We start from the raw sequence: 6,801 nt of genomic DNA, 5'->3' as shown, positions 1-6,801 counted from the left end.
CTATTTTATTGTAAATCAGTTTACTTGTTATTTATATAGTGGTACTGCTAAGCAATTAATTGCTCTCCCTTGCAAAATATTTTGTATATAATCATTGCAGATGTTAAGGAGACCCCTTTTCGTCGTATTCAGGACAGAGTTCCAGTTCCTTCCGTACCAGACTCCTCTGAGGTAGTTATGTCAAACCAAATATGGTCTGTTGAGTTGCTATATTAGGTTACTTAAACCTGGAAAAAATCTTGGTAAAGGGGTCGTATTTATATTCTATCATTGAAGTGGATTATATTATGTTTGTTATTGTTATTGTTGGTGACGTCAACTCCTAACCCCAGGTTGAGGTCGTCGCAGTTGGTATCAGAGCTACAAGTTTTTGTCCCTGATTTAGTTTAGAAGTAGAGTCAAAGGAGTGTAGAAAGGTTTACATAAAGTTGCGAGTCAGCAACTCAATCAGAGGAGCGAATCTAAGAGTTCAGTTAAGGGTTTCGAAGGCGTGACCCTGACTTCTATTAAGGATTGGCTAGAACTGCCCTAGCTTTCAGTATGTCTCCCTAGTATATGTATCGTTGGTAATGTCCGATAGAGGTTTTAGATATCCCTCTCGAGAAAACGAGTTTGATCGCGAGAATTCAGCTTTTGAGCGGATCCTTGATGTGCCAGCTGAAGAGCCACCAATGTTATTCCTAAATATCATATTTTTCAATGTCAAGTGATGTTGCTGGACCGAGTGTGTGACCTCGGTGAGTGCAGATGGAATGCTAGTAGTCTGCGGCTGCTATGATAGCCATGTCTCATGGTATATGTGGATCAGTACCATTGTTTATATCTTGAACCCTTGCATGTATTTCTTGAGACACATTTTGTTTCCAGAGTAATTATTTACCATATAATAAGTTGCTTGTTTTTCCGTAAGAAAGTCAAACTGGAAGTAAGAAACTTAAGGTTCTGTTAATTTATCATAAATCATATTTTCCCTTCCTGTTTGTGAATTTTCTAACTAAACATTATTTCTTTCCTCGGTGATTCAATTGGTTGATTGGGGAAAATAATGCATATAATTTTGACTATTTGTCTGTGTGACAAAGGGTTTGGTGGGAAGCCACCGAATTATGTGTTGTGAACTATGTGGTACTAAGACTGACCATCTTATGGACTTGTATGGTTGCTCTCATTCATATCTACATCTTCTTCACTTTTCCTTCTTAATTGATTTCCTTGATTTTGAAATTTTATTTGGTTTTCTATGATAATGAATTTCTTCAATGACCACTGAAATTAGACAATCCTAGTTATTGAAAGTAAATAAAAGTTGACTTTCAGGAGGAATGAAAGTTCTACATCAGCTTGAATACATTTAATTACGTGTGGTGATAAAACATTTTATAAAATAATTGACAACACTACTTTACGAAACGACGGGTATATGTATTTTCCGGAAAGGATCATTGAACAAAGTTGTGAATGCATAAACTCTGATTGCTATTTGTATTATAATAATATGTGTAATTTCAGGTTGGGATGTGTTATCGTTCGGATAGAACTGATAGTGAAGATATGTCAAGCATACCTAGTTGTCTAACATAGGGTATTTGCACACTGTAGCTTCTAGTCGGAAGATCCGAAAGTTGGCGTCGGGCTAAAGATAGCCTAGTGACCAGTCGACAAGCTCAACAAGGTTCCAATCGAAGGGCCTGAGTATTTAAGTCAGATCCAGGATAGTCTAAGAGGTTGGCGATAAAGCCCGAGAGTTTGAATCGGTCCAAGGTCGATCAGTAATAGTTGTAAAGCTCTGCAAGGCAAGTACCCCTGAACAATCTTTTATAGTTCAGTATATATAAATAATTTTGATTTAATTTACATACTGGAATAGAACACTTTAAGTTACGTATCTCCCGTGTTTAAAAATATTTTGTTAACTTATGTTTTAGAAAAAAAGTAACTTCTGAAAAATGCCTATCTCTGGATTGTGATTAAAAGTGGAAACGTTTTGGAAAGTGTGTTGTCGGTATAATTGTTTTAAAAGAGATAGGTATAAGTGATTTTGGAAGCTGCATAAAAATCGATCAGATATTGGATAGTTGCGTAAGAGGACCGTAACGGCTCAACGGGTTTGCGTAAGAGGCTAAGTCGGTTGTACGCCTTATTTAAACCGCTTAGTCCAGTGTGACAGACACCTAGCTACTCTCAGAGTTCCGGAACAAGTTTGTGGTGGAATATACTGATCAGTTGTCCCTAGGATTCGTCCAAATATATATCTGATTATGGTTTGTGGTTCTAGTAATGGAACAACTCGTTTTGTGGTCCCCATAACGGGACATATGGTTTTGTGGTTTTGTGGTCTCCACAATTTATTGCATGTATGTGTTTATGTGTAGGCCATGTGAGGTTATTCTAAGAACAAGGCTAATGAAAAGGTTTTGAAGAATACATAAAGCTTAAAATGTAGAAGCATACATGGGCCGGGTTACAATTGCCTTTTTTTACCAACCCTAATTCAAAGGGCTATAAAAGGCGGGGCAAGTTACACTTAGTTCCAGTGAGTATTGGGGGGAATGGAGGCTGTTGGAAAAGTGTCAACCTCAATGGATCAGAAGTCAGAAACCAAGGAGGAACAGGTGGTGCAGATGATTGATGAGCAAATTGAAACACTTAAGGAGGAACTTGCTAGGTTACATGAGAAGAAATGTCTCTTGCTTGAGAAGAGGTGTGAGAGGGTCGCTTTGATTGCTTCACGCAAGAACAGAATGCGTCAAATAGAACAAGAACTCAGCAATCTGGAAAAAGAAAGTTAAGCAATTGTTGCTTCCTTTGGGTAGGATGTATACCCACACATAAATATGTTATTACATATACTTGGTCTTATTACTAGTTAGATGTTCCATGAGACATATTGTAATTCCAATATTTATATTTATAGGTAAATGAAATGTGTCTTCTTTTTTTTAATTCACCCAGTTTGTTGTTTTAGTTAATTGTTATTTATAATTTCTTATTTGCATTAATCCTATGTACAACCAAAGATGCCCAACACTGACAATCCCCTACAAGTCAGTATATGTTAATTTGACATACATAATTTTTTAAGAGAGGACATGATTGGTGAAAATTAATACGGTATAAAATATGTGAAAAATTATAAAAATTAAAAAAGTAGAAATTTTTGTAAAATTAAAGAAAATATTATTCACATAAATACTTTTAGTTGTATGACACTAAATGGCAAACTATTATAATACAAACTATTATAATATAAACCACCATAATACTTTCTTTTGAATCAATTATAATTCAGAAGTTAGATTTAATTATTTTTTATACATTTTTAATCATTTTTCTAAAAAAATGTCTCACTGAATATATATTTATATATTCTAAGATATTTTATCCGCATATTTATATGATTTTATAATTAAGTGGGTATTTATTAATATTTTTTTTTGTTTATTGGCACAAATAATTATTGGCTTGCCCAACATTGCCTGTTTGGGCCTTAACCTTAGTTCTCCACATTAGATTTGGGAAAGAAAGAGCCATCACCAAGCTAAAATTATCTTCCACTTGGAGGTGGTCTCATATTCTATTTTGGACTCACTACACCAAATATGACATATTACAACCCCTCTAAAAAAAATGTTACCCCAATAGCTGTGCTACTTGTGTTTTAGTATAACATTGTGTTTTTTTATGTTATCTTAGCCGAAAATAGGATGTTAGGGTAGCTATAAAGTGTTGCGGCTTGTAACATATTTCTAAAAGTGTCAGTTTAGGGTATCAAAATACAAATATAATATATTTTTAACCTTAAAAATTATTTAAATTAATTTTAAAAGAATTTAAGGTAAATTACAAATTGAATAAATAAGATACATGATGATATACAAATTTGATACATAATAAAATTTAAAAATTTTAAAATAGGAATTTTTAAGCAATATAATTTATAATTTTAAAAGTATTAAAAAGTAAAAATAGTACATATTTGTTTTATAAACTATAAAAGCAAGAAAATACATAAAAATAAATAACCTTTTTTCTAAAATAGTTATTTAGATATTATTTATTAAAAGATATATAAATAATTATATATATATATATATAAACCAAATCAAACCAAACATACCCTTAAGATATTAGAATATAAAGCAGGTGTGGGGAGGGTAAGATCTTCATTCTGAATTTCAGAATGGAGAGGCTCTTTCCCACAAGACCCCGGCTTGTGTGTGCGTGTAAAGATACGTACGACTTGTGTACGTAAAAAGTGAGATGAACAATAAAACATATATGCAATGAGGGATACCAATTTGAAACAAACCAAAATATGATCACTTAAATTGAAGAGATCCCAAACAAACCTTAGCTCATGGTATTATTTTAAATACAAATCTGTGTGTGATTGCTAGATACATAAAGTAACCGCTCCATTTGTTACTTCTTGTGAAGAGATGGTATGTATATAAATTTATCGCTAATAGACTTAGAAATATGTAATTTATAACCAAAATAAACACACTAACATGTATATTAACATTTTAATATATATAAAACACAAACATCCTCTTATTTTTCAAGTTTAGACTTAACTAACTACCATAAAACTATTGTATTAATCGTGTATGTATAGAAATAAAAATGGAGTATATAGGAAGAGGAATGTTTAAACTCTTTTCATATACAAATGATTTCTAATCTAATTTCTCTACACATCTATATAAAAGAAACAAAATAGTACTTTGGAAAATTATTTACCCTTTACTCTAATACATATGTGTAACACCCCAGTCAACGTCGATAAGAATTAAAACTTTTGTTCAGTTTATAAGGCAAAGTACTACTATTATGTGCACCAATAAATTTTGATCTTTTCGGGGCATGCGGTGGGCTAGTCGTTACCCAAGTTGTATGTATTTGGTACACTAGGCTTCGACTTATTTTGAACTCAGAATCACAACTTGACATAGTTCTTGTAAAAGACTCGAAATTTGACGCATACAGTATCAAAGCCGCCTCTCAAAATTTTGACGCATCAAGTTGTCGGAGGTAGGGATGCGAAGGCTTGTGGTATTATCCGAAAATGGACAGGGATACGGAGGTTGCCACAATGGATAAAAAGGTACGACTTGGACCTATGGGCTGTTTGTTTGGCGTGATAGGGACGTTAGGAGTTTAAGTGGGGGAGCTCACTACTAGAAAAAAATCAATAGACATCGGTTAAAAACCGATGTCTATGAATAAAAAAATCCAATATCTTGGTGGGTGATGTTAAATACCCCCCATTTAACATGTGAAACGCGACATATAACATCGGTATTTAATATAAAACCGATATCTATATCTTTATGTTAAATTTCTAATGCACATCTATCATTTATATATTACTATAATATGTTATTTCTATTAATTTAAAGATATGTTGGATAAACAATAATTTTTCCTCTCACCGGTATAATTTTGTTAAAACCGATATTACTAATATCTTTGACATCTGTTTTCATAATAAATTGATGTTACTAATAGCTTTTACCTCAGTTTTTTAAAAAAACTGATATAGTAGATGAACCTGATGTCTATCATTATAATTAACATCACTATTTTGTAAGAAAACGTTGTCTAATGTACTCTTTATCGTCGGTTTTTTAATCTAAAGTCTTTGTTTGTTGTGGTATTTAACATCAGTTTTTCTGAATGAACTGATGTATATAAACTACAAAAATTGATGTTATTATGTTAAATTAATATCATTTTTCATTAAAATAAAACGTTGCACATTTTAAAAATATAATTCCAAAAAAATTGTCAAAAGAAGAAACTATTAAACTCAAACTCTAATTATCATTACCAAATAAAACCGATCAAGTCCTACAATGATGAAAAAATGAAAAACTTATAATTCTCATAGCTTTCTACTTTCTAACCCTCTCCCCCTTCACGAATTCCCCTACAATTTCTCTCGCGAGACCTTTCATGATCTTGGTCTCGATAGCTTTCCCCCCTCTGTCTTTATCATGATTGCAGTCCCTATCTCTGTCACCTGAAACACCTCTTCTACGTCTACTCCCGACTTCCCTTTCCCTCTATTTTCTATTTTCTTCTTTCTTCTGCTTCCTTCTCCCTTGCTAACCTTTCTTTTTCCTTGCTTTCTCCTCGAATTATAACTCATGCATCATGTCCTTCATTAGCAGATTTGTAAGGACAAACATTTCGTTTAGTTCGTAAGAAGTAATGTTAAAAGGATCAAGATGAATTTTGGTACAAAAAATATAACGACCCGTATGTTTTTTTTATTTTTTAAAAATGTAATTGCTGAATAATTAGATAAATACAATATGTGTATCAATTATGTTAGATGTGTGTTGTTTAATATTATTTATATGTGATCTATTGGTGTACAGGGTTTGTGTGCGTAATCAATTTTTGAGTTGTACTAATTTGTTTTCACTTTTTAAAGTGGATTTATTACAGATTTATTTGCATAAATATTAGGATTGTCTCTAAATTTGTTTTTATGATTTTATAATTTCAATAATTATTTTTGGGATTTTATAAAAATTTAGAAATCAATATTTCGTTAATTATTTATCGTTAAATGGTTTTTTGACTGCATTTATTTATAAAATCAATATTAAATTCATAAATGATTCAAAAATTACGAAACTCATATTTTATCAAGTTTGGAATATTTTGAGATTAAATTTTGGGATTAAATTCACCCGCACGTTCGTTTGCTAAATTGTTAAATGTGGGTATGGTGTAGGAATAAAAAATGGTTTAAAAATTTTAAAAATTCTATTTTATTAGTTTTGGGAT

This window comes from Apium graveolens, chromosome 1, assembly GCF_009905375.1.
Source record: "Apium graveolens cultivar Ventura chromosome 1, ASM990537v1, whole genome shotgun sequence".
Lineage (NCBI taxonomy): Eukaryota > Viridiplantae > Streptophyta > Magnoliopsida > Apiales > Apiaceae > Apium > Apium graveolens.
This window is presented reverse-complemented; position numbering follows the sequence as displayed.